Consider the following 13,305-nt stretch of genomic DNA (forward strand, 5'->3'; position numbering starts at 1 on the left):
ACTTCTGTTCTTCAGTAACGCTCTGTCACATTCTGACGCACAATGAAATCAGGAGGCATTGACCTGCCGACCAATCTTCCCCTTTCTCTGAGGGGGTGAGGTCTGGAGGCCAATGAGTCATTTCCGGTTCTGAGAAGGGTAGCCATACTAATTAAGGTTTCCCCTGTTACCGATGTCCCAACACAGTCCAATACACCCACACACAATCAATTGCCCACTGATATGACTGTGCACCAAATCAAAGAAGTCGAAACTTGTGTTGCCTAAGTTTTCAAAAGGTCCACAACCAGCTAATAATTACCTGCTGCTTTTATATAGCTAGTGCTGTACTGCTAACTGTTACTCATTTCAACGGGACTCGCTGTATTGCCTTTGATAGAATTAAACGCTGCATGGGACATGCCTGGACTTGAACTTGTGAAGGTCAGGCTTGCCCCATGTTGAAAACAAGGACCTTACTCTTGGGCTATATACCTAACTGAAAGAGAGGGTTGAATCGCTGAAGAATGGTAGGAACAGGAAACATCCTTACAAAGTTCCAGCTCCAGGTACAGGGTACAGGAATACATTTAGGCCACATCAGGTAAGTTACTTGGAAAGACATCCACCGGCATCCTCTCTCAGTCAACCCATCTTCTCAGCTGACATGCACAGGACCATTCAGAACATAACATTCTCACACACAGCATTCCATGTCAGTCACTCACAGCATTCCATGCATGCAGGGCAGGGTGCAGGGAAAGACAAGACACAACATATCTTCCCCCTCAAACAACACAAGACACACCCAAGAAGTAACAGACGTTTATTCACACGCAGCCACACACATGTATATGTTCCAGCTTCATCTACAAGTATGATACCAACGCAACCAACACCCAATACCAAACTGCACGCCTCTCTTTTTCTACCAAGTAAAAGAGGGACCCAACAACAGGAAAACTACTAATCCACTAAGCAAAACCTCTCTCCTTTCCTACTGAGTAAGACAGAGGCTCCCACATCGTACTACAACAGCGTCCCTCTCTCTTTCTACTGAGTGAGAGAGAAACACCAAAAGCAAACTCTACAACTATTTTCCTCTCATCGCAACCAACACCTAACCCAACAACCTGGTCAGGCACATAACAACTGGGCAGATTAAGCACACAGAATCAGCAAACAGCCCACTCCACACATGTCCTCCATTTAACTGCAACCATCTGGCTGCCACACCATAACATGTGTCCCATACCTAACACGACAGGGTACTCTGAGTACTCTGGGTATCCAACACCCCTCCAGGCCGAGCACTCCAGGTGCTTCGGGTGTCAGCACCCCACAATGCGCCTGTGCAAGTAGACCTCACATCACGCTCAAAAATGGAAAACGAACAACCAACCACTCACACCAACACAACAACAAACTAACATAGGCATGTTAAACAACATCATTGTCAAGCTTGTTGCAAATAAATAATTAACAGTTTAAACAGATACCAAACACTTAAAATTGCAACATTTTGCACGGATACTGTGCACTTTAAAGCAGATTACTCTTGCTCTAAACGAGATATCCACTAAAAGTCCAACCTATGGAAAGAAAATATTAAACCACAGCTGAATTCAGCAGCACACCCTAAAACGTAGGTAGTACATTGCCTATCTAACTCGGTATGTTATAAAGAGCTACTAGTAAGAAGAAAAATGTTAAAACATTGCTAAATAAAATGCACCCTAAATCTCAGCAAAACAAGACAATGTACCTAAAATCTCTCTAAACGGAGGCCACGACTTCTGGAATACCAGCACACCACGCAGAAGTAAAACATTCACAGGCCTCACATCACACTATCGTGTATGGCTGAAAGGAAAACGAACAAGAATTAACAGGGACCATAAACAAACACTGAGGCCTTTAAGCCTCTCTTTGCTCAAACGAAGTTTCTTTAAAGAAATTAAGAAAATCGGGATCCAGTCCCTGTAGTGCTAGCAGATAACTGTTGCCTGGCACTCTTAAAACAGTGCCAGACATGAAACAAAAGCAGGAGTTCATACTTTCTTTGTCATCCAACATTCCTTCTTGGAACCCTACACGGTTCTCACATAACTCCTCAGAGTACCTCAGGGAAGTAGGTCTAACTCTCTATCCATCTTTTTTGCTGATGATGGAAACGACCTCCTTACTATTCGCCACAACATGGTTGGCACTTTTAATGGTAATCTCGCATGAGCCAAAATGTTCCTCTCCTGAGGCGCTCCTCTTCCTAACGCGGGACACTTCCAACACAGCCCCGCTATGCTCCGTGAACGCTCTTCCATATTACCCGGTTCAACCAGAGCTGCATGTTGCTCTCCAACGCCCGCCGTTCTACAACGTCATCATTCCTCTTCAGGAACCAAAGAAGACAGAGCTCTGGGGCCGGGACCTCGACACCCAATCAGTGCTAACTTTCACCTCTCCCTGACTGCCAGTCATAGCCCAGCTTCAGCCGGACCACCAGCTGATGTGCCAAAGCTTCCCTGAGCCTATAATGCTCTGTGCCACAGTCCTCCAACCCCAATATAAAGGGCACTGCTCACACTCTCACAGCAGCCAGCTTCTAACCGCAATGCCCCGGGTTTGCTCAACCCGGTGACAGCAGACATACGACCATGTCTGCTCAAAACGACTCGGTCATCATGTGCCCCACAGCAACAAACAGATACCTCTGTCACAGCGCAGCCCCCCCTTGAATGCTTGGCCAGTCCTTGTCCCTGGCGCTGCGCTCAATCACTGGCAATGTTATCGTCTGCTCCTTGCAGACTCCATGGGCCCCGTACCCCTGCAAAGACTCTCTGTCTGCCCTTTGCAGATCCGATGAGCTCTTAAATCCATAATATCTTCCTTTCTCCCCCTTGCAGACCCGATAGGCCCCCCAGGGACCAGGTGCTTCTTCCCTCCATCAATTGTTGGCCCTCACTGGCCTCACTGAAGCTCGCTGCATTCTTACCTCGAGAGAGAATCTTCTCATGGTTTGGGAGGCAGTGGATGTCCATCTCCTGTCCAGGTACTGTCCCCCCTGCACAGCTAGAATCCTTGTCGCCAATGTTAAGTTGGGTTCCTGCCCAAGTATGCAGGGCTTTAAGTGGGCCGGGGCCTGCCGGGGCTGGGCCCCGGCAGGCTCCGAAATTTCGTTTTGAGGCGGGGCCCTGCCGGGGCCCACTAATCTCCCCGGGCAACCCCGGCCACTACACGAAAAAGCATTTTTTTCTACAGCCTGAAGCTCTCGCTCGTGTGCGAGAGCTTCAGGCTTCAGAAAAAAATGCCTTTCAGCTATAATGGTGGCGCCGCACCTGCGAGGCATCCCTTTAATCAAGGGATGCACGTGGGCCGGCGCCACCATTATGGAGAAACGTGAGTCTGCTGGAAGCAGAGGGCTTTCTTTCTAAATACTGAAGCTCCCGCGGATTCGCGGGAGTTTCAGTCTTTAGGAAAAAGGCCTCTGCTTCCAGTGGCCTCACCCTTTCAGCCTTAATGGTGACGCTGCCCCTCCCCAGCTGGCGAGGGGCAGCACCACCATTAAGGCTCAATAGGAGAGGCGCTGTCCCCTGCCAGACAAGCCTATACAAAATAAATGCAGAGATCAGCACCCTCTCCCCCATAGGGGAGAAGGTGCTAATCTCTACAAAAGGCTGCCTGGCAGGGGTGCCAGTAGCCCCTTGAGCCGGGGCTCGTCAAGGGGGCGTGGCCTAACGGCCCATCAAGACCCTGTTGTTAGGCCACGCCCCCTCGATGGGCCCCGGCTCGATTTTTAGTGCCACTTAAGGCACTGCAGGTATGACACTGAGACGATGGTAGAAACAGGAAACATATTTTCTACGTTCGAGGTACAGGATACAGGAATACATTTAGGCCAGATAAGGTAAGTAACTTAGACAGACATCCATCGGCATCCTCTCTTAGCCAACCCATCTTCTCAACTGACATTCACAGAAGCATTCAGGACATAACATTCTCACATACAGCATTCCATGCATGCAGGGCAGGGTGCAGGGAAAGACAAGAGGCAACACATGTCCCTGACTTACTGTGGAGACGCAGGCCAGGGAAGTGGGTGGGTGGATGGATGTTTCCCAACTTGAACAGGGTGAATGCTACCTGTGAAAGAGGCCAGGTGGCGTGTGGCTGCCCTCCCTAAAAATGGAGCGCAAGTCATGAGACAATGACATCACCGTTGTAGCAGAGTGGCATGATTGCATGCACTGGGAAGGTCCAGTCACCTGGTGCGGGCTGTGGTGTGCAATCCCTCGCCTTTCCTCCTCCCAAACGTGCCCCTTGGCTAGATGCATACAATGAGGGACAATGGGGCTGGGGCACCGCAGAGAACATTGTAGACGGATAAGGAGTGGCACCGCAACATGGTTATTACATTTTCCCAGTCCATTACCCAACACGGTTTCCGACAAAAACACAATAATTGCAGAGAGACATTTGTGCAGAGTAAAGCACAAAGCACACTTCAACTTTGTTCGGATTTACAGAGGATCTCAACAAGTCCCTCTTGATAAAAGTGAGGGCTAAATCTTGGATGAAAAGCTCCAGTTCTGTTTTTTTAAGGATGCTAACGGGTTTCCTACCAAATTCCTCTCTGCCAGTCATTTATGAGTCACGTGCCATCTCCCGGCCAATCATGACCTCTCTTTGGATGTACCGACTCAGTCCATCTCCTCGTGGTTTCCATAGTTATCCTCCCTAGCTTCTGCTGGACCCTCCTTTGCCGGTTGGCAGAGAAGTTGGTGCAGTACCACTAGATGCCCCCCTGGTATCACCATAGCAACCCGGGCTGCGAGAAAGCCAACTACTACTTAGGAATATGCCCCGTGCTGTATTGTCACTATGCAATGTGCGCAACATGCATTTCACAGGCTATTCTAGATTGAGCTGCAGGTCAGCCACCTGATTGGCTGTCTTGTTCATGCATCACTCAAACCCACATGCCAAAGAAATGACGTGTGCATCAATTCCACCTTATGTGTTTTTAATGTTGTATTTATGCCTAAAAATGCTCCTAAAACACACACTAGCCACGAAGGAAACTGAGGTGTACACTGAAAATAAAATCTAGACAGTTTACCATTTAAATAAACACAATTAAAATGAGTGAGGAAACATTCGATAAGACGATAAAGTCAGGTCTTTCCAAACTTATAGTTAGAATAGAGACCTACAAATGTAAGAAACTGATTAACATAATAATATAGCATTTTATACCAACCACTTCATGCCTGTTTTACACCACAATGGGACGAGCTAATCTATACAAACTGGTTTTTAACACTTTATTACAATAGGTTTGGTAAAAGATTAATATCCACAGGAAGAGAATTCCGCAGTCGTGGGACGACAGCGGAAAACGTTTTTTTTTTATAACTTGACGTGTCTACACATATGTATGTCCTACCACAAAGAGTCTTTCGGATAGGTATAGTTTTGCCCAAGACCAACACCGTAGAAGCTATACAGTCCAGCATACACTAACTCCAAAAGTCCAAAAAAGAATGGGGGTGAAGTGCCGAGGAGCAGCGTGAAGGACAGATGTGAATGGAAGAAAAGGCTTGAAGATATGAAAGAAGCGCTTCTGCGCCACCCAACCCTGAAATAACTACGGCTTGAGGAACTGACCGGAATCCAGAGGCTCATGAAGCTGGTTTACAAAATGTAAAACAGACAGTGAGAAAAAACTGCTCTGAGCTTATTCTCAGAAATAGATGCAGGCGTTTAGGATGATATCCCTGCAAAAGATGTTCTAGTCTTTCAATCGCCCATTTGAGGCAACTCCTAGAAAAGACTGCCTTTTTTGGTCTGTCTTGGAGCAGTCTCCAATGGGCAGAACTTGGCTGTCATTGGGGTTGGGGTGAGGGGGTAACCACCCGAACCCCTCATGGCCCACACGTCTGCCCACCGCCTGCCATGTCCCACTTCCCCATCCCATGCTCACGTCTGTGTCTGCGTGCCCCGCCCCAATCAGGTGTACACTCCTCACCACCCCAGGCCACTCTCCCATCCCTGACTACCTCCAGCCCATCCCCAGCCCCGTTGACCTCGAAAATCCACTCAACTGCTCCACCCACTTCCTTGTTCGGGCCAATGTCTGTAACGTGCCATTCCTCCCCAGCTCACCTCCTCAGTGGCGCCCCCAGACATTTTTCATAGGGGTGGCCACACTTGAATTCTTGGGGTGGCACACCAAAACAAACATACATAAATGAATGGGCCGGTGGGGGGGGGGGTGCTTTTATAAGGGTGGCCATGGCCCCCCTTGGCCACCCCTTGGAGGCGCCCCTGCTCCTCCTGTCATGTCGCAGTGTTCTATGGGTGGCATTTCCTGGGTGGTCTCTTTTAGAAGCAGCCCAGGAAACTCTGTCAAAAGATGGTACAGCAAATAGACCTACACCTGAGGCAATGCGTGGTCCAGAAGAGTAAGAAAGCCAGGGAAGAAGGAGTGGTCATGACGGGCTGGAAGATGGCATGTGACATATAAATGAATGGTAGAGTGAAGTTTCGTAGGCATGGCATCACCCACCACCGACGCTGCTGCTGATTCAGCATCACAGCCAGGACGAATGCCAGACTGATTGACCTTTAGCAAAGAATGAGTGGGAAAGCGCTGACCAACTTGGAAGGCGACACATTTTCTCAAGGAACATGCCAGAAAAAGCAAAGACCTTATTAGGGTGAAGATTAGAAAAATCAGCTCAATCTGTAGCAGCAGCCTGGACAGGCTGATTACGTGGATGGGTGGAGCGACGCACTGCGCCAGGGAAGAGTTTAAGGAGGCACACACCTCAATAGTGTGAACAGTAAGAGAGTCTCCACAGTGCACAGTTGCTTTCTTTACAAGAATTTGCTTTAGACACTGAAGAGTCGATAATGAGGTGAAATCTTCCCAAAGTGGAACCCCACTCGCCTTCAGGACCTGCGGGTCTTCTTCTCTCAGTGTTACTACTGTCTCGCCAAAGAAAGTATCTACTTCAGGTACTAACCCCACAGAGAAAGAGAAAGAGCACAAAATAATGGGGTACGTCTCCTAAATCTGATCAAAACAAATCGAAAAGCCGCAAATCGCCCTCATGCATCTCTGTAAAGAAAAATTGAAGCGAAAACACATGAAGGCATCAGGGTTCGGTGCCGATGGGGCGGTCTAATGGTGTGGAGGAAATCAAAGTGAAAGTGCACATTTAACCAAAGAAATGTAGTAGATCAGCATCCTGAAACAAAAGACCTAGAGCATTGTTCTGAGATTGGCAGTCTGGTACATGTTTTTGAGTAATACCACTGATTTGTCGGCAGCAACGAAATTACCACCAGATTTACTGCATTGCCAAATTCTAAGTTTAATGGTCAAGTGGAGGATTTACCTCCAGCCAAGCACCTCCTGCTTGGCCACCAAAAACGAGCAGAATTACCACAGGTGGAATTACCACCCATAGTCATTCCATCAAATTCCATTGACTCCATGAATGGGGACTAACATCAACATACTACTACTTGTTATCAAGCAGTGCATTGGCAAGTGTTTGGCTGCCATTCTGACAGGATTGCCCCCAAACCTGAAAAGACCTTCATAGGTCCATGAATAATCCTCATGATTGAACTGAAGGAATATAATTAAGCAGTAAGTCCTGAGCCGGGGGTTCATTACCACTTAAGGTAATGCATGGGGCCCATAGTTACAGGCCCGAGCGAAGCAACGGCCTTAACGCAGGCCTCAGGCATTACCTGAAGCTGGAATGCCTCCAGCATAGGGTTTATTGCTATTAGTACTCAGGTCCATTAGACCAGGGTACTTCTAGTTTCTTTTTTCAGTTGTGAAACGCTCTTGCGTTCAGCAACTGAAAAAAGAAAAGAAATAAAAAGATGGCCGCCATGGAACGGGATACATAGTCTGTTCTCCCTTTCCATGGGAACCATTCACAAGAGTACAAAAAAAGTAAACAAGCGTAGTTCCTTCTCCCTGTTCCATGGTGGCCATTCAAAAGCAGAGAAAAAAATTAAACTAAGAAGATGGTCGCCATTCGAAAATGTGACAGGAATCAAAAGGCTTTGTCAGGCTGGTAAGGACTCAGTGTGGGCCAATGAGATCGATTATTACAATCTCATTTTCCATCACCAGGTACTATTCCTGAATATAAACTGCCTCATTTGATTGAATTCTACATTTCTCACATACTGCTGCCATGGCAACTTCAAATGGCTCATTTCCAGGAGCAAATTAACCTTAACCTCAAACTCCATGGGCAGTGGTGTATTTACAATAAGGACTACTAGGCCCAGGCCTAGGGTGTCAGATTGTCACTAGAGTGGCATTTGCATAGCTGTTTGTGTAGAGAAAACGGTCTTTTGTTAAATTGCACCTTTTTTTGTTTGTCGGGGTCTGGCTGATGACTGCATTTCCTTTCTCACAGTACTAGATTCATGGCCTGACTGCTTTTTTTGTGGAGAAGGATTAAGGTTAGCTATTAGCAGCCATGTACTTTGGCAGCAAAAGGGGTTGCTCTTCAAACTTCTATATATGCTCACAAATGCTTTATAGTTAGGACGACTTTTTGTTTGGAGGGGGTGGGGGGATTTACCAAGCCCATCCTGCATAATGTATGTATTTATTCAGTCATACCACTCCCACGGAACTATGTGACAGATGTAAAGTTCTGTGGTCATTCTTATGTTCCCAAAATGCCCCTTGATATGCAAAGCACCCGAAACCTCATTGGTTTTATTACTGCAACTCCCCAGTCTCACCTGAATTCTTTCATACACACACACCGCTGTTAAGTAATAATTTTTATATTCAAAGACACATGACATGCATTTTTTATGACATTGCAAAAATTAGGCTTTACCCTCCAGCAAATTTAAGGTTATAAATGATACGTCATTTTACAATAATAGACACATGCTTTTGCTTAAGTCAAAGGTGGGCACTAAAATGGTGTTCAGAAGCAAGCATTACTTTCCCTCACCTGCCCCACATTTAAGAGGTCTCTGGGCAGCCAAAAGGAGCCCGCATGAAAAGGATTGTCATTTTGAGTTCTATAAAAAGAGAAAATCTAAATGCACAATTGGCATATAAAAGCATGTGAATGAGACACAAAGCGAAAGAAGGGCGAGAGAGAAAAATGGCAGGTTGTCAAGGGTACACACCGTGTTTCACAGCAATAAAGAAGTGTCCTGACAAGATATAGTTAGATCACATTTATAGAAGCTGCCCAGTGCTAAACAGGCAAATGGCAGCCCTGTTGGGTTTTCATGAAGTTCAGCGGCATGCTCAGTACTGCCAGGAGAACAACAGCAAAGTATGCCACACAACGCATAGCAGTTATATTTTATAAGCAACCTTTAGATGAATTAGTAGAGGCTATAGATTTTAAATACAAGGTGGGACTTTTACCGTGAATCAGTACCTCAGGTGACCGCAGGAAATCTATATCTATTGCTCACGTGTCATAAAGTGTTCCTATGCAGTGCATGGCATAGCGCATTTTAAGAAGTTAACAAAACAAACATTTTAAATGACCACAAATGCAAGTTGGCAATCCACGTAGCTTTACCCACACCCACAAAGGTACTGCTGTGTTGGAGAGCCCGACCCATTACTCACTTTCACTCTTGGGGTGTTGGGTAATTCTGTAAAAGCAAACTGTACTGGGGCCCGAGGATTTGAACCGACCTTGCTAAACTCTCTTCTTTATTGTGATGCTCTTATTGTTGATGCAAGATCACAGGATGCGTTTTTGAGGTGAAGCCCTCACCTCATTTGTTGACTGAAAAAGGGGTTTTTCCTGGATACCTCGCAATTGAGTGTTTGTATAAAGGATAGATTTTCCACTATGTTTTTGCGTTTGGTGATAAGTGCAGGATTTTTTTAATCAGAATGTTTGTGGTGTGGGCTCATGCTCCCAGTTAAGGTCAGCTGACACTTGTTTCGACCCGTGGGTCTTTCTCAAGGCTAGTGATGGTGGTTTCTTGCCCCATGTGGGGTCCTGCATTGTGATTTAAGGTCGGTTCTGTGTATGACCAATTGGTCCGAGGATGTATCGACGCCACCAGCTTCTATATTCCAGGGCCTATGCAGAGCCCAGCTGTCATACACAGAACAGAACTTAAATCACAATGCTGGACCCCACATGGGGCAAGAAATCACCATCACTAGCCTTGAGAAAGACCCACGGGTCGAAACACGTGTCGGCTGACCTTAACTGTGACCATGAGCGCACACCACAAACATTCTGATAAATAAAATCCTGCACTTATAACCAAACACAAAAACAGTGTGGAAAATCTATTCTTTATACAAACACTCAATTGTGAGGTATCCAGGAAAAACCCCTTTTTTAATTTTGTAAGCAGTATGTACTAAATTCACTACACAGCCACGAGGAATACTGTTCCTTCCCACATGTGAATGTTGAGGGTCCGCTTATCCATTACTCCACCATGAGAATGCCCAGCCAATGGTTCCTAGGACCTTCTCCCTCTTTCTTTACTCCCCTGAAGTCTTTATGCCCAAGCAGTTTCCAAATGTAACTTGTGATTTTACCATCTTTTAATGAGGTACAGCCCGAGGGATTGGAGGTGCCGCGGCTGCAGCAGCCCCTGTTGTGCCCTATGCTCACACAAGAGCCGAAACGTCTCATTAGAACCGTGAGAAGAAGATCTAGTTCTTTTTAATCAGCATTTCTTTAATATGTTCCTGTAGCACCTGCCCATATTTTGTATTTAAAGTTTACTTTTTTGGGACGAGCACATGTAGAAACTGTTAGTTCTGTTGCCCGAAACACTCTTATTATAGACCAGTCTAGGTGCTTCTCATGAGGTGCCAGCAGCCAACTAACAAGAAACCAGATATGACCATTCAAACCGAATTTCCTCATGTCAACCCTCTCTCACTTATGTCCACTTGGCAGACAGCATATGTTCTGATTTCTCACCCTGGGAGATGGTTTCCTTCCCTAACCGCGAGAAGGCAATTGGCCTTTGCAGGTGGCAGCTCTATTGCACTCAACAGTAGAACATCCTTTCTTCTCCAAATCCTGGGCAGCAGAGATCAGAAAGCACTTGTTCAACTAGCATGCCATAAAAGATAGCAGGTTCGAATTAGAGTGGAGGCAATACATTTTGAATTCCCTCAGCCTTAAAAACATCTATATATTGTCAAAGAGCCAACCTGGCACAGGATTGTGGTGAAGAGGGGTAGTTTGGCCAAGGGGGCAAAGTCTGGTTAAGGAGCAGAATCGGGTGAGGGTGCAGAGTCTGGCAGAGAAGGAGTAACGTTGGGGTGGTGCACCTGCACTCAGTTGGGCCTAATGTGACACTGTCCACAGGGAGAAATGGCAGCGGGCAAGGGTAATCCGATCCCCTAAGAAGTCTGCCAAGTTATTTCAGCACTGGCACCAGATCTTCTTGCAAGGTTTTGGACGTAGGGTCACTACCAGAGCCTCGGATGCTGCTTACATCCCAAAAACACACAAAGAAGGATACGGTCCCAAATTATAGCGAACAATATTCAAAAAATGTATATACTCTTTGCTTTTCTGAAATGAGTTTCATTATTAGTACTAAAAATACATTTCATATCTATTTTTTTAATTTTACATTGTACATGCATGAATGATCATGGAAATAGAGATAATAGAAGACAACCATAATGCGCAGTCACGTGGCGCAAACATGGGCACAATGGAAATCAGAACACCCCCTCCCGACGTCAGTGAAGACAAACATTGGCTATACTCTTGGACCAACTTACAGACACAAACCCACACAATTGCACGTAGACGAGACAAAAAGAACTACATATTAATGATACACAATGGTAAACATATAAATGTGAACGGGACACCGATTGCTTACATTCCAAGGAGCATGCATGTATGTCCAAGCCCACTTTGGGTTCCGTCCACTCAATCCGTACCAAACCGCTTTAGCACGCCAGTGAATTAAGGTCTTGAGAACTTCAGAACGACGCTTCCTCCTCTGCATGGCCCTTTTTCCATGCATCTGCACCAGACCATACAAGGTGTCCCTCTGGATGATAATGCTCACATTGCCCTCCTGTGATAGGCCCATTCTTACCATGTGTCATTGCCTTGCTACCTCCTTTCAAATGTTCCACCAAAGATAGCCCACGATGTGTGCACAAACGCCAGGTCCACATGAAAGGAAGGCTAGATGTTCCGTAAAAAAGTGAAAAAAGGGTGGTCCTAAATTTCACCTGTGCCCGCAGCTCAAAGTGCTTCTCACATCCATGTTGCATCAGAGTTTTCCCTCAGATTGCCATCCCTGTCCCTTTTGGAGGGGGGGGGTGGGTACCATGTGCCCCTGAATCCAGATGGCCAGTGCCCAATGCCACTGAACCTCTGCAAGAAGGTGTCCATTAAGATGGCCGCTCACTAGCCAAGTTGTGTCGTCGTAATCATCTGCATCTGGCAATATAACAAGAGTATTATGTGTTGCACGTGGATCGAGTTAGTTATTATAGCTACTCTCGGTACTGTGCCGGGGCCATCCCTTTAACATCGCGGAAGTTAGCTTCTTAATTCCTGCCTGCTTTAGGCGGGCAGATTACCCTAAGGAGTGCTGGCACGGTATGTTAGTGCTCTTGTGTTTACATAACCTTCGTTTTGGTCTATTTATAAAAACAAAAATGATAGCATAGCGATCCTTGACGGCGTTCTAAACTATATTAACAAATATGTATACTAATATAGAGGTCAATATAAATTCTAAACTATACTAACAAGTATGTATGCCAGAGGCGTTGCTAAGGGGGGGCTAAGGTGGCTATAGCCCCGGATCTTTTGGTTGTAGCCCCGGATAGAAGCTCAGTGGCTACAGCCAAAAGGGTAGCTAGCCCCGAGTCCCAACAGACCTGACATTAACATAGCCCCAGAACTTTTCCAGACCTAGCAACACCCCTGATGTATGCTAATATAGAGGTCAATGTAAGTTGAATTGGAATAATGCAATACATTTGCAGAGCCCGGGTATCTGGAACATAACCATGGCATCAACAGCGTGTTAACTGAGGAGAGGCACTACTAGGAATAAACGGCCCCATGACAATTAGGGCCTACGCCAGGCATCATGAAAAGTGGACATTTAGCGCACTATGCCAATAGGCTGAGGAGCAGAAGTACAAGAAAACTGTACATAGTTAAATGGCCAAGCTGTGCTGCCCGCAGTTTACAGGACGCAGAGGGGGCCCATTTATTGATCAATAAAAGATGTGTGTCCTTATGAAGGCCAATTGGATGAAATAAAGGGTGATTAGGATCGCCGAGGTAC

The 13,305-nt window shown here is 46.2% G+C and overlaps 1 protein-coding gene across 12 annotated transcripts in view; it reads left to right on the top strand.

The window, feature by feature from the left end:
* Positions 1 to 13,305, top strand: part of CACNA1G (calcium voltage-gated channel subunit alpha1 G) — a 1,457,373-nt gene that overhangs the window by 1,082,833 nt on the left and 361,235 nt on the right. The window lies entirely within an intron of this gene.

Source organism: Ambystoma mexicanum, chromosome 3q (genome assembly GCF_040938575.1).
Source record: "Ambystoma mexicanum isolate Mex_15411 chromosome 3q, UKY_AmexF1_1, whole genome shotgun sequence".
In the NCBI taxonomy this organism is placed as follows: domain Eukaryota; kingdom Metazoa; phylum Chordata; class Amphibia; order Caudata; family Ambystomatidae; genus Ambystoma; species Ambystoma mexicanum.